The sequence below is a fragment of the Anabrus simplex genome, chromosome 10, assembly GCF_040414725.1.
Source record: "Anabrus simplex isolate iqAnaSimp1 chromosome 10, ASM4041472v1, whole genome shotgun sequence".
Taxonomy (NCBI): Eukaryota; Metazoa; Arthropoda; class Insecta; order Orthoptera; family Tettigoniidae; genus Anabrus; species Anabrus simplex.
The window spans coordinates 117,253,009-117,269,551 of record NC_090274.1 but is presented as its reverse complement, the minus strand read 5'-3'; the positions used below and the strand labels follow the sequence as shown (position 1 = coordinate 117,269,551).

Here is a 16,543-nt window from a genome sequence, read left to right as displayed (position 1 = left end):
GTGAATTGGTTGTGTTCAAATCGGGCCAGTTATGTTTGGGTCCCTTGGCTAAAATTCCTTCTTCATTTGGATTTAGGGGAGTATTGGATAGGTTAATTACGGGTGGATGAAAATGGTTACGATCGTCTGCTGGTCTACTATTGCGTCTAATTTGATAAACTTGCGATTTGGATCTCTTTAATTTCTCCAATTTATTATCCAAAATATGTTGTTTCTTGGTTAAGTCTATAAATAATGTATCTTCAGCTGATTGGAAGAAGATTGTCCAATGCGCTTTAGATAACAATTTTGTTGCCGCAAGGTGAGACTCGTATAGTTTGAGGTTAAGGAATGATTTTTTCCTATAAAGAAACTTGATTTCATCTTTCAACCAAATTTTATTAGTCTTAGTTTGAGTTTTGGAAGTTTGTGACGTGATACGATGTTTCTTTTTGTTGTGTCTTAAGAAATGTGGCGTTAAATAAAACCGAATGCACTGTTTGAGAAAATCTATGTCTTTGCCTAATTTGGCTATTTTCAACTTAATGCCTAGATATTGAAAGGCTTTGTCTTTAGCTTGGTTAGCGTCATCATTAAAAGTAATAAACTTCATTGTTAGGTTCCGTATTGAGTTGAGACTATGCTTAAAGTAAATACAAAATTTTAATATTCCACCTCCTCAATACTAAAAAATCATGTGATGTTTTTACAAAAACATTACAATGACATTAAAAGGTACTAGTTTCGGTCCACTGTGGACCATCGTCAGCCTAGCCAAATTACAACAGTAAAAGACATAGTGATAAAAATAGTATGGAGAAATGAGAGGATCTAAAAGGAAGGGATGGTGGTGGAATGACAGATAAAAGTGAAAAAACCGTATTTGCAAATAATGATAAAAGTAACAGAAGTGTTCACAATGACAAGTAAAATCTTGTGAAGTCACGTAAAAACTCTTGATGAGATAGTCAGGTTGGCAGTTGCTCCTCTGTTGCACGATTGACATATAGAACTACGTATATGCTTCTAGAAAGTTGTAGATGTAAGTTCCACTTTTGCGTAGAGGGAAGAATTGTCCAATGAGACTAGAACCAGATTAAAATTGACAAAGTTGAACCTGTTCTATGGTGGAATTAAAGGCTTTCTGTGTTGAACAGAAGTCTCAGTTCAATCGGGACCCCAATGAACCTGGGGAAAGAAGATGGTATTAAAGCGGGTAATCGGATAGAACGATCGTAACCATTTTCATCCACTCGTAATTAACCTATCCAATACTCCCCTAAATCCAAATGAAGAAGGAATTTTAGCCAAGGGACCCAAACATAACTGGCCCGATTTGAACACAACCAATTCACTTATTACAATGATAACAGAATCGGAATTAGCTATCTCTAAAACGCCTTTAGACACACAAGATGAATTAAGATATGACATCAAAAAGAAACTTAATAACATCCTTTTTCGCAATAATTCACCTAATTTTGCCGCCAATTCTAATAACAGGAATGTACTAACCGATCTAAAGCTCCTGCACACCCTAAACAAAAAAATTAAGGACAACGACCTAATCGTGACCAAGGCCGATAAAGGCAACACGACCGTAATCATTGATAAGAATGAATATATCAGTAAAACATCAGATTTCTTTAAAGATAGTTCCTTTTCCATAATTAAAAAAGACCCCACACAAAAAGTCCAAAGACTCCTTAAACAAACCCTAAAAACTCCTCCTTCGTACTCACTCAACATGAAAAAAGCCAGCTTATAAGTATGAACCCTGGGCTTCCTACGGCTAGAGCTCTTCCAAAAATTCATAAGGCAGGTGCTCCCATTCGTCCAATCATCAATTTTAGACCGAGCCCTTTATATAAAACCGCATAATTTATTCAAAAGTTCCTAAGCAAAAATTACCGTTTTTCATCCAATAAATCGGTTAGAAATACCTTTGAATTAATAGACAAACTTAATAAATTTAACATGCAACCTCATTACTCACTTCACTCCTTTGATATCGTAAACATGTACCCAAGCATTCCAATTTCTAAATTAATTCCCATCATCAAAAGTAACTTATACAAAAACAGTCATTTGAGTAAATTGGAAATTCAAGATTTCATTACATTGTTGAAATTAGTCGTAAATAACAACTTTTTTACGTTTAATGATACCATCTATCAAGAAAACGGTCTGGCAATGGGTTCACCTGCATCAGGCATTCTCGCAGAAATCTATCTGGACTTTCTCGAGAACACTAAAATCGACAATAAATTCGACAATATTCTCCTTTGGGCTAGGTACGTCGACGATGTCCTAGTAGTTATCAACGAGAACTTGGAAGATGCTCACACCACACTCCAAACACTTAATAACATCGATCCGCATATTAAATTCACATTGGAGTCAGAAGTAGATCAAAAAATCAATTTTCTGGATATTACAATCACTAGACAACAGGAATCTTTAACCTACAAGATCTACAGAAAGCCCACCCAATCGGCCGTCACAATCCGACAAGATTCAGCTCACCCCCTCCCCCACAAAAAAGCAACATATAACAGTCTTGTACATAGAGCATTCAACGTTCCTATGAATAAAAATTATCTTCATACCGAATTGAATACTATCCGCTACATCGCCAGATTCAATGGCTTCAATAGCCATTTCATAGAAAACATCATTAACAAACATAAATTTCGCCCCAAAACCACACTTAAAAAAGAACCACCTAAACATGACTCTTTTTCCATCTTCACTTACGTCAATGGAATTCACAAGATCACCAACGTTTTAAAGAAAAAAAGGTATGAAAATAGCCTTTAAAACCAACAACAACAACACACAAATCTTACATAACACATCACGTGTTAATAAAATAAATAGCTACACAAAATCAGGCGTCTACAGGATTAAATGTAATACATGCTCTAATATTTCTTATGTGGGGCAAACCGGCCGGAGCTTCAACATTAGATATTTGGAACATTTCAATGCAGTCAGATACAACAAATTTTCAGCTATCGGCCAACATATGGTCGACTATAACCACAAATTCACGAATATTGAAACAGACATGGACATTCTCAAAATAGCTAAGAAAGGACCTCTACTCAATATAATAGAGAACTTTTACATTCACTTAGATCAATACTTTAATGCCAACTATAACCTTAACGAAATAACTGAGAAACCCAATATTTTATTTGACCTTTTCATTACTTATTACAGAAAAAACAAATCGGTCGTTCAAAATTCTTTCTTTAAGTCAATTAAGGGTCCCCCGACAGTACAAACACCTTCACTTCCTCTCCCGTCCACCCCGCCTTGAACCTTCCCATCCCTCCCACCCTCCACCACTTACGTCATTCCTCCCCTCCGTATTCACCTACCCCTTTCCTGCTGATCTACTCCGCGCCACGCTCACTCCGTAAATTGCATTCAATCCAGCAAGTTTGTTCCATGCAGCGCAAGGTGAGTCATCGTTTATATTTTCCGGTGCCTCGCTTGTTCTCTATCCGATTACCCGCGTTAATACTATCTTCTTTCCCCAGGTTCATTGGGGTCCCGATTGAACTGAGGCTTCGACTACGACTAACATCTCCTATGTCTACAAAGCCTGGAAATGACACATTTTGGCACATTCATGGATACGGAGACTTCGGTCCATGTCTGGCCTGCTTCCAGGTGACCGAGTATTCAGCCTGCCAAACGGGGTCCAAAAAAATTGCATCCTTGTGCCATTATGTTGTCACGTTCACCACATGACTACACTCCGCACATTATACCAGGGCAAACACGATTGAGGGAATATGGGACGTGGGCACTGGCTATGTTTACATTGCGGTTATGCCGCTAGTCAAAACTGGGAACACTCCTTTCCCTTACAGAGCGAACACGTAAGGTTGACAGGTGCATATCACAGAGTCTATTTTTTTAAGGTCCAACATCTTCAATACAAATTACCAGTTGAATAAGATATTATTTACATTTATTTAATAATGGTACCTGTTTCGACATTTAAATGTCACCATTAGCCATAAAATACATTAATCACACAATTGAGAAAAGACATGATAATTAAAATTGACGTTATGATATATAAATACAACCATAGTTTTTTAAGAATAAATCATTACAGAGTCCTGACATGTTATCGACGTATAAAAGTCTCTTGAAATGCATATTTACACTGTGTGCTGAATAAAACAGTAAAAAAACTTATAGCAATCAATTGATACACTGTTTTTTTCGATCTGTTTATTTGCTAATACTCAAATCATCACATATCATATTTACTGTTGCATTTGAATCTTTGGCGATAATTTGTCCGTCAATTAAGACAATTGTTATTCAAATGTTGTCAAAGTGAAAACGTAATGTTAGTTGATAACACCTTGTTCATGAAAAGAACTTGTAGAAATATGCGTTAGTATATCTCGTTACACTCGTTGCCTCGAAAGATTTGTTGTGGTCCTTAAAATTATACAATGATGTATTAATAAAATTATAAAGTAAGAAATGGTTAATGGTAATTGGTTGTCCTACCGTCTTCTCTTCCGATGTAATACAGGTGAACTAAAATTTCCCAGTTCAATCGGAAGGATTTGAATCAGCCTGTAGCGAAATCAAAACAAAGGAATTATAAGTATTAAAATATAATGGGGCTGGAAAAGCGTGTGTGTAATATACAGTATATATGGCTCACCTTGGACAGCGTGTTGGGCAGCTACAGTTTATGAGAAGGTACGAACTAATAGTGACGGGTGGAGTGTAGTGTAGGTTATACCTGGTAGGGAGAGGAGTAGGGTGAGGAGCGGTTTGGGGGACGATAGGAGGAGGGGTTTAAGGCAGGTCCTGTGAACGGTGTGATAGGAGTTTGTTACGTGACAGGGCATTGTTTATCGCGCTAAATATTGACCACCTATTGGGAGGATCGACACATCTAAAGACTTTAATTGAAAAATCAAAGAGAATGTTAGTTTTTTCCTGAGATTTTGTTCAGGTTCGAAATGGAGTTAAAGAACTGATCCAAGTGAATCAAGCCTTCCTATGTGACGTTGAGAACAGGGCCTTTGCTCACATTCATAAGAACCTATAAATCCTGTTTCATGTTACTGAAGCTATGCTTGAAATCTTGAATGTGTTGTCCGACTGCCGAGTATCTATTATGTTTTATGGCATTTATATGCTCCATGTATCTGATTTTGAAGCTCCTCCCGGTCTGTCCGATATACGAGGACTCACAGCTTTTATATTGGAATCTGCAGACACCTTTTTTTATTTCATAAATGTCAGTTTTATTAATTGAGCTGGTATTATATATGATGTCCATATATCTATTATCAGTTCGATATGTGATTTTAGTATTATGTTTCTTTAAGATATTTTTTATGCTGTAAATATCTTCATTGAAAGTAAAGGTTGAATAATGATCAGGTTAAGTTTTCTCTGTATCTAAAGTTGAATTTAAGCAATATCTGCGTTTATTGACAATGCGCTCTATGCGCAAATTATATTTAATTCATTGCTTAAATTTTCTTAATTTAGAGGTATACTGAATGCCCGGTCTACCATACTGCTGTAGGTGGCACATTTGTGTGCTTTGGGATGGAAAAAACCTTTCTTGATGGTAGTAGCTATCTGTGTCAGTTTCATGTAAATATTGCATTCTATCAAAGAAGGAAGTCTGTTTAACGTGAGATCTAGAAAATGTATACTCCATTTGACTCAGATTCCAGAGTGAACTTTACCTGCGGATCAATATTGTTTAAATTGCTAATGGTGGAGCCTGCATCAGTAATTCTTTCGTCAAGGATAACGTGAGTGTCATCTACAAACCTGGCCCAAAATTTTATGTTTGCAAAGTCACTATTGTTATTTATTGCCATATGCTCTAAATGGACAATGTATATTTCTGCTAATATCCCTGAGCCCGGTGACTCATAGTCAAACCGTCCTGCAGATATATGCAAATATTAAAAAAGATGAAATTATTTTAACTACTAGTTTCAAAATTACCATGAAATCTTGGATCTCGAATTTACTGAGGTTACTATACTTATTTCAATTACATTGGATAATAGGAAAATGTTTCTTAGTATTGATACTCGGATATATATTTGTTATGTTGAAAGAATGCAACGAGTGGAAAGGCTGTATTTCAAAGCTACCTAGTTTTTTAATTAACTCAACTGTATTTTCCACACATATTTTCAACAGAAAATTCTAATTCTTTCTTAGAAATTTCTGGATAAATTGTGTTAATTTATACAATGCGCTTGGCCTATGATTGATGATGGGGCGTGTGGGGACGCCAGCCTTATGGATCTTAGGTAAAGCTTTCATTACTGGCAGTCCGGGGTTCATAGTTATTAGTTTTGTCTTCTCTTGTTCTCTAAAAAAATGATGTATTTTTAGGGTTGATTTTAGGAGACGTTGTATCTGTTGGGTCGGATCTTGTTTAGTCATCGGAAAAGATCTCTTCTTGAAAAATACTTTGGTTTTTCGGCATAATCTGTTTTTCCATTATTACTGTCATGTTCCCTTTATGTGCCCTAGAGATAATGAGGTTCTTATCTTTAATTTTTCTTTTTGAGGTTTATTACCTGTTGCCGTTCTACAAAATGTTCTTGGTTTCTATTGTTACTAGTAGGTAATGTTCTTTTTGATACATGGATTTTGTTCAGTTTTCTCCTAATATCGAACCTGACCTCATCTTGTATTTCCAGGATGCATTTTATTAACAGCTACTTCCGACTCAATAATCATTTTGGCAGTGGCATTGATTATATTCGTGTTCGCCAATTCTGTTTCAGACCTTTTTCTAGTATCGTGTTTTCCTGTTCTGTTAGTACTGTTTTTGACAAATTTATAACGGGAGGGTGAAATTTCTCAATCAAGGTATTGAAATGGTTATGATTTTCCCTTTCCCTTTTTGTACTGGTTTTTCGTCACATTAGCCTTATGTGCGTTGAGATTTTTGTCTGATACGAGCTGTTTTTGGTTTATATTTTCTGCTCTCTTCTTGAAAATTTCTCCTTTCCTCTCAAGAAGAGAGCAGAAAATACATTACGTTCAACATAGCGACTAACTTAATAGGTATTATTTATTTATTTATGAATCGAAAATTTATCTATTTCAAATGTTTTATTAAATGACAATGAAAATGTAAATTTTGACACAAAGAAACATTTTATTCTTTTTTAGATGTAATTAAGGATTAAGTTCCAAGAGCAGAGCAGAATTAAAATTTCAGCATATAGTGACAAATTTAATAGATTTTATGCATTTATGATTGGAAAATTACTATTTTAAAGTCTGTAATGAATGGCATAGTAAGTACCATAAGTCAAGTTGAAACACAAAGAAATATTTCAAAAATTTCAAGATTTATATATAGCCTAACTGTCCTGTTTATTAGTATATTTGTACCAATTCCAAAGATAACTGAAGTTTTGGCACCGCTGAAGAACAGAGTAGTTAGCTCTCGAGACATGCATGGTGATTAAGTATAATAAAATGTGTAAACTATTGACAAGGTGGGAAAGTGTTCTATACAAATTTGAATATAAGTCAATTCGAGACATGCATGGTAATTAAGTATAATAAAATGTGTAAAGTATTGACAAGGTGGGAAAGTGTTCTATACAAATTTGAATATAAGTCAATACGGACAGGATTAATCAACGTGGTGAAAATAATCAATGCTAACAATATTCTCACCATAAAATGGAAAGACAGAAAGGATGTGCATTTACTTTCAACTGTTGATAAGGACTTGGACTTTGATGTAAAATTCAAAGAAAATGAGGTGGAGGAGAGGAGGTAGTGGAAAACCCCAAGGGTATTGCAAGATACAAGTGGAAAATGAATGCAGTATATCGTCAAGACCAAGTCCTTACATGTTTCCTCACAACGCAATGGACTATCAAGGGTTTTAAAGAGACAATGCTGTATCTATTGGATATGGCTATCTTCAATTCATACATTGTGTTCATGAAGGTTACTGGCAGGTGGCTGCATTATACAGATTTTTCACAGCATTTGCCAAGCGATTGCTGCAGAGTTTTGCTCTCCTGCCCAGAACAACAAAAGGTAGAATGCCCAGTCAACACAGCCACCTGAGGCTTCAGGCAAATGTATGGGGACAATTTCCAGTGCCTATTCCTCCAACAGAAAGGAAGAAACATACTTCTAGGCCCTGCAAAGTTGGCAAGGGTCATAAAATAACGTCTGAAGTGAGGTGGCTATATGAAAAACGTGGAATTCCACTTCATCTGGACAGCTGCTCCAAAAAATATTACACGATGATTCACTACCGAAGACTGAGAAACAGTTGATGAACAGTTAGGCATTGACCTGTGATGTATATAGATTTGAAAAATGCCACTTTTGGCGAATCCTCAATATAGAAAATTAAAACATAATTTTCAAAAATAAATAGTTGTCTGTCCCTGCAAGGTTAGAATATTAGTCAGGTTCCAATGGGTTAATTAAAGTATAGTTTCAGAATTTGCCTGGTTTAAATGTGAGAAATCACAGCCATCTTTGCAAGAATGGCTGAAAGAGAAGTGCATGGATGCTCAAGGTTTTATGATCCTAGGAAAGGTACAAACAGCATGCAGGAAAATCAAGGAAGCCTTTGGAGAAAGCAAAACTAGGTAAGAAAGAGTAGTGATGGGAGATACAACAGTGCCGATGGATTGGATATGGAGGAACATAATTAACAGCTTGCTGATAATCCTATGAAACTGCAGTCCAACGACTAGGCTCACTTCGTATGTGCATCTTTCTCACTGTACCCAAGAAAATCCCCTCAACAAGAGCTCAGATGGAAAAAACTTCTAGCAAAAAAGACAAAGCAGAAATATGGCAAAAACATATCCAACACCAGTATCAAGGTAAAGAAGTAGATGATAGGGTTCTGGAAATATAACGAGATTGTTGATGCTGATGAAATGGGAGTCCCAATTTTGAGGTCAGAATTCGAGAAGTTTTGAAAGACATAAGTATAAACACGGCACCAGGAATTGACGACATACTCTCAAAATAACTGACTGTCGTAAGAGAAACCAGAATGGTGAGGTTATTCCATTTTTGTGCAAGATACATGGAAAAGGAGAATTGGCATACGATTTTTGGTTGAATAATGTTATATCTATTCAAATGAAAGCCGGTGCTGACAAGTGTGAAAACTATCGCACCATTAGTTTAGTATGGAAAAACAATTTAACACTGAGTTGGAGAACATACAATTTGGCTACAGAAGGAATGTAAGAACACATGAAGCAATCCTGAGTTTACGTCTGATCTTATAGGGTTGAATTAAGGACAAGCTCACATACATAGTGTCAGTAGAACAACAAAAGGCATTCATAATCAGATACCGAGAAAGAAGAATAATTTACAATCTGCAAAAAAACAGTCTGCTGTGATAAGAATCAAAGACTTTGAGAAAGCAGCAGTATTCCATAAGGGAGTGAGGCAGGACTGGATGTACCCCCTCCTTCACAACATTCATATACACTGACTGACAGAGCAAATGCAACACCAAGAAGGAGTGGTTCGAAAGGGATGAAAGTTGGGGAAAAAACAGAGACGGCACGGACGAATAATTGATGTTTATTTCAAACCGATATGCAGGTTACACAATGCGCACGGCATCGACTCAGTAGGATGTAGGACCACCGCGAGTGGCGATGCACGCAGAAACACGTTGAGGTACAGAGTCAATAAGAGTGCGGATGATGTCCTGAGGGATGGTTCTCCATTCTCTGTCAACCATTTGCCACAGTTGGTCGTCCGTACGAGGCTGGGGCAGAGTTTGCAAACGGCGTCCAATGAGATCCCACACGTGTTCGATTGGTGAGAGATCCGGAGATTACGCTGGCCACGGAAGCATCTGTACACCTCGTAGAGCCTGTTGGCAGATGCGAGCAGTGTGTGGGCGGGCATTATCCTGCTGAAACAGAGCATTGGGCAGCCCCTGAAGGTACGGGAGTGCCACCGGCCGCAGCACATGCTGCACGTAGCGGTGGGCATTTAACGTGCCTTGAATACGCACTAGAGGTCACGTGGAATCATACGTAATAGCGCCCCAAACCATGATGCCGCGTTGTCTAGCGGTAGGGCGCTCCACAGTTACTGCCGGATTTGACCTTTCTCCACGCCGACGCCACACTCCTCTGCGGTGACTATCACTGACAGAACAGAAGCGTGACTCATCGGAGAAACGACGTTCCGCCATTCCCTCATCCAAGTCGCTCTAGCCCGGCACCATGCCAGGCGTGCACGTCTATGCTGTGGAGTCAATGGTAGTCTTCTGAGCGGACGCCGGGAGTGCAGGCCTCCTTCAACCAATCGACGGGAAATTGTTCTGGTCGATATTGGAACAGCCAGGGTGTCTTGCACATGCTGAAGAATGGCGGTTGACGTGGCGTGCGGGGCTGCCACCGCTTGGCGGCGGATGCGCCGATCCTCGCGTGCTGACGTCACTCTGGCTGCGCCTGGACCCCTCGCACGTGCCACATGTCCCTGCGCCAACCATCTTCGCCACAGGCGCTGCACCGTGGACACATCCCTATGGGTATCGGCTGCGATTTGACGAAGCGGCCAACCTGCCCTTCTCAGCCCGATCACCATACTCCTCGTAAAGTCGTCCGTCTGCTGGAAATGCCTCCGTTGATGGCGGCCTGGCAGTCTTAGCTATACACGTGTCCTGTGACACACGACAACACGTTCTACAATGACTGTCAGCTGAGAAATCACGGTACGAAGTGGGCCATTCACCAACGCCGTGTCCCATTTATCGTTCGCTACGTGCGCAGCACAGCGGCGCATTTCACATCATGAGCATACTTCAGTGACGTCAGTCTACCCTGCAATTGGCATAAAGTTCTGACCACTCCTTCTTGGTGTTGCATTTGCTCTGTCAGTCAGTGTATAAGAAAGAGGCAGTAAACAAAATCAAAGAGCAATTTGGAAAGGATATCGCAATCAATTCTCTGTAATTTTCTCATGATATTGTTATTTTATCTCAGTCTGCAGAAGATCTGGAGAAATTGTTGAATGATACAGACAGAATCTTGGGGAAGGAGTACAAGACCAAAATAAATTAATCCGAAACGAAAGTAATGGAGTGCGGTAGAACAAAGTCAGCTGACGCAGGAATAATTAGATTAGGAAATGAACTTCTAAAGGTAGGAGATGAATATTGTTACTTGGGTAGTAAATAAACTAACGACAGCAGAAGTGATGAGGACATAAAATGCAGACTGCAGTCTAGCACATGCAAGGAAGGACTTTCTCCAGAAAACAAATTTGCACCTTTCAAACACATTTGTCTGGAGCACGGTGTTGTATGGAAGAAAACCATCGACAATAACTAGCTCAGAAAGAAAAGAGGGTAGAAGTTCCTGAAACATAGTGTTAAAGATGAATGCTGAAGGTGAGCTGGGTAGATCGAATCACGAATGAAGAGATACGGAATTAAACTGGTAAGAGATCAATTTGGCTAAGTTTGAAAAGAAGAGATAGAATGATAGGACATGTAATAAGACATCCAGGACTTAGTCAGTTGGTTTTTGAGGGAAGTGTAGTCAGTAAGAACAGTAGGGGTAGACTAAGATATGAATATGACAAGCAGATCAGAGCAGATGTATGATGTAGTAGTTATCTAGAGATGAAAAGGACACCACACGATAGGGGCACATGAAAAGTTGCATTAAACCAGTCTTTGGACTGACGACTCTCAAATAATAACAAGTGAGAAATTGTGCCCTGGTTAACAGAGACTGCAATTTGTTTCCAAGAGGACATGCTGAGAACCCGGTTATATTCATTAATCTAGATGAATAAGCCAGTCCAGTGCACTTATAAAGTAGAATGTATTTAAGCCAACATGGTCATACTGTATTACACGTTTCTCCATATCACCCAGAACAGAATCCCATTAAGCTGATATGGGCAAGTGTCAAGAATGGCATTTCTGAACAAAATGTGATCTTCACAATGGAAGAATTTCTATAATTTATGGCGAATAAATTGCTTCTAGTAAAAACGAGGACTGGAAGTAAAATTTGTGAGCATGTAAATAAATTTGAAGATCAGTAATTTCAACTGAAGGTTTATTGGACCATTGTAAACACACACGTTGGAAGTGAAATGGACAGAAATAGTGACAGTGATGGAAGCAATACTGAAACCGCAAGAGAAAGTGGTAATAAAACCACAGACACTGCCTGCGGAAGTGAAAAAGGCACGGATACAGAATATGATGAAACAGTGGGAGGGGCATTCCCTAAGAGATTTAGTATGATTAGATATAGGGACTGTGAATGATCCATAGTCTTCTATCAAGTGATTAACATACTCAGTTATATGTAATGTGCAGTAGTGTGTAATTATTGGAAGGATTTGTGAAAGGCTTCTTAACAGGAATACTATAATTTACAATAAGATTGTATGTTTCATAAGGCATGCATTGTACAATATCCTCACTTATACTCTCCTATGTAGGCTCGAACTTAGTCCTTGTCAGCTTCCACTACAGCGCACTCCCTGTCCTGCACTTAAACGAGTGATCTCCACAATTTGCAAAAGGTGTACCCGAAGATTGTGACTTTGTACTCAACACCACAAAAGCAATGTAAAACAGAAACCTAAACTGCCAGAAATTGCTCTGATGTACAACATTGAGGCAGACAGGGTAAAAAAGTATGGTATATCTGGGGAGTAACATAGGACCATTGTGCTGAAATCAAATGCTGGACAGAGAAACTAGTCTATCTTCATTAGCATGTGATAACTCCTATCCTGAAACAATCTCAGAACAAAGCTCAAAAAGAGAATAACAAAGTACTGTGGCCTCTCCACCCTACCCACAGAAAAGAGAATCCAAACTTTCAAGATGTGGATATATAATGTCAAATTGTATAATTCCTGTGGGTTATTTTCATGTTGCACCAACGGAGACAGTTCTTATACCGACAACAGGATAGGAAAGGGCTAGAAGTAAAAAGAAAGCAGCCGTGGCCTTAATTAAGGTACAGCCCCAGCATATTAATGATATGAAAATGGGAAACCATAAAAACCACCTTCAGGGCAGCCGACAGTGGGGCACCTCACACAACGAGCTGTCGACCTCAGCTTATTAAGACAATTTAACTCAAGAGATTGAAACACGTGTATCACATTGTGGGGACTCCTATAAAGGACAGTCTGTTACAAATAATATTTTGAGGAAAACCATTAGGCAAAAGAGGACTTAGAAGAAGAAGACAGGACATCTCTGATCAACATTTTGAAGAAATGGGTTGGAGCTCTTTGGCACATGACAAAAGGAAGATAGCCATGCTCGTAGCCTAAATCTGGTTAGGATAAGGTAGCAGTAACAGTGAAGAAACCAGCCACCAGATGCCATGCAGTGGAGGGACTTTGAACAATAACAGTTGCTATATATTACCTAGCATAAACTTTCGAACTACATGACGAAAATATGAAAATCATCTCAAAATGTTGGAAATCTAACTATACATATTTCCAAGGATCTTTAAAATGCCTGCTTTAAAATGAGGAGTTGCTTAATGAAGTCTATTCAGCAGTTTGTTGCAATATCCATTATCAGAAAAAATGTCTTCAAGATATTAGATTACTTCAAATGTGTTCACCTGTGTTTCTCTTGGCACTGCCAACTCTGATTTTGGTTCTTCTTTCAAATGCATCTCTTCTGATATAATTTTGTAGTTGTCCTGTGGAAAAGTTAATATATTAGGCAATTTTGCAGACACATCTGGATATATATTTATATAGAAGTGGGCTTAACAATTCATCATTTCCTAGTAAATGAGAGTTTCAGTTTCAAATCTTCATTTTCTTTTGTCAGAAAATCTCCATGTCGAGTACCGGTATCCATAAAAGCATGACAACTAAGAGACCTTCAGGAGTGGAGGAATGTCCTGTTTGAATGCTCAGAATTATTTTTGAAGAGTAGAAAAATTATATAATATAAAACTTGAAAATAATCTGCTCATTATAAACAAACCAATTCTGAAAGATTAACAAATTCACAATTTATCACTGTTATATTTGACATCCTGTACCAGCAAATAGAACTTAGCAGAAAAATGTATCTTCCATATTTCCTCTTGTATATAAAGTGTTCAGCCTGAAGGCAGGGAGGACCCTTAACAGCTCTAGGATCAGCTGCCATAGATAGCTAGGTGTCACTGAGGACGCAAACTAAGGAAATGAAGAGTAAGGTAGTTTTCCATTGCTTTCCTCTTCCAGGCAGACAGTGCTGTTACATACGAGTCTCTCATGTTCACTGAACTGTACACACAGACCAGCTATTTCACACCTTTTCCTATAGGATAAGGCCATAATAGGAGTGGTGTCACCCATACTGCTCATGTCTCAGTCACTTTTATATCGTAAGAGCCAAGGATGAGACTGAGACCCAAAATACAAGTGACAAACTTGTCCTGGGCAAATCCAGAAGACAACAGGCATTGAGCACACAGTATCTAACCAGAGATGGATTAGGGCAGGCGACCTCATATGGAAGCCATAAGCCCAAAACAACATGAACCATAACCTACAATGAAGGCACGAGTACGTATGGTCAGCTGACAGGGATAATGCAATTTGCTTTACGCTGCACCGATACAGATAGATCTTTGGTGATGATGGGATAGGAAAAGGCTAGGAGTGGAAAGGAAGTAACTGAGGCCTTAATTAAGATACAGCCCCAGCATTTGCCTGGCATGAAAACAGGAACCACAGAAAACCATCCTTAGGGCTGCCAACAGTAGGTTCGAACCACTATTTCCCGAATACACGCTAACAGCTGTATGACCCTAACCGCATGGCCACTTGCTCAATATAGATATATTGTGCATTGTGACAGGACTTCATACGTATTGAGAAGCAAAAGGTCAGATTGTTGTCTTGAGAATGCCAGCTCTATGTCTGGCACATGGCTGCACTAATCAGTGTAGTTAATCCCAAGATACATTTTGTTTTAAGTAAGTGTTACTGAATTATTACTGACATTGCTTTTGCAAATCCTGTTTGATATCAAACCATTTTAATGTTTAAACAGAGGAAGTACTGCGAGGCAGAGTTATTATTCATTTGATCATGTTTCTGGTTTACTTTCTAAAGACCAAGGAATTAACTCAACAATGGGTTGTGAGGATGCAAAGAGACAAATTGTATCCCACCCAATACAGTCATTTATGCGCCGCGCACTTCCAAGTAAAGTACATGTATCAAATGACCAGTGGCTATTTCTGCCAAACATGACATGGTTCTAAGCATTTTATTTACCCTCACATTTGCAAACAAAGAAAATAGAGTGCTCACTGCCAATAAAACATAACCAAGAAAACCCACGAGATGCAACTTGTTAAAATTAAAGTATATAAAGTGGGGACTATTAAATAGTTTTAAATTTTCTTTCCGTAAACATTTGCTGCTCCTATTTATCATGCACTTTAAAATCACAGTGATCTGGGTGATGCTGTTTTAAAATTTTATTCTTTAAATCACCAAACCTGTGACCTAAACTACAGCTTATGCCCCATCCCTAAGAAATTAAAGCAGCAATTGGTGCAGGCTACCAGGAAAATAAAACGGCTGAAATAATAGCAAAGCAAACAAAGGGGAACAGGAGGAAAGTCTTCCATCAGCAATAAATCATTGAAGGTCTTCATGAGAAACATAATGATTCATGTTCGGGGTGGCTATTTCCAAGAGGTGATCCAAGACCTTATCAGGCTTCAGGCCAACCCAACCATGCATCGATATCCCCAGCATCCCGATTGTTACCGGTACCTCAGGAAATTTTTACAACACCACATCTCCAAAATCTTTGTCACTGGGCAACATCTATTGATGGCAGTTCAGGTTTTACAGCGGAGAGTAGTACGTGAAGCACTATATAATTTTAGATATAAGCACTGCGTGTCGATAGTTCCAAAATCATGAAAAAGTCGCAGATCAAATATGTAAATGTAGTACGGAGCAAGTTTTTGAAGACTAGCAAGACATATGTGTGGATCAGCACTTTGCTTAATGAACTACAACTAAAAATACATATTTGATCTTAGACTTCTTCATACCATTGAATTTCCAACACACTGTGCTCCCTAAAGTGTTATGGTGCTTCTTAGACAGCATCTGATGGAATTTTTTAAACTTCACATTTTGTTCATCTGTGCATTGTCTTTTATACTTATTTGTGATCGGCTGATGATGACCAAGAATGATAGTCAAAACTGGTACCAATTACAACTAAGCAGGAATGTAAAAATTACATTTCTTATTTTAATAGAATTGGAAGGTTGAACCATCATATATCATCTTTTAAATAGTATGTAAAATATACCTCTAAATCAATTAAATATGTGCAGTATTTGCATCTTTTGCAGTGTTACATAATATCAGCTTCATATCCGTACTGGCAGTACCGAATTATACACCTACAAGACTTAATTACATCCTCCTAATCAACACAAACTTCCGGGTAACTTCACTGATAACTTCAGGCCATGCTGACAATGGAAGA

General features: G+C 38.3%; 1 long non-coding RNA gene across 1 annotated transcript in view; it reads right to left on the bottom strand.

The window, feature by feature from the left end:
• Positions 1-3,999: 3,999 nt before the first annotated feature.
• Positions 4,000-16,543, bottom strand: part of LOC136882031 (uncharacterized) — a 49,812-nt gene continuing 37,268 nt past the window's right edge. Inside the window, exons 3-4 of the long non-coding RNA XR_010861068.2 lie at positions 13,644-13,724; positions 4,000-4,590 (exon numbers count right to left, since the gene is read on the bottom strand). This is a non-coding gene — a long non-coding RNA (uncharacterized lncRNA). The remainder of the gene's footprint in view (positions 4,591-13,643; positions 13,725-16,543) is intronic.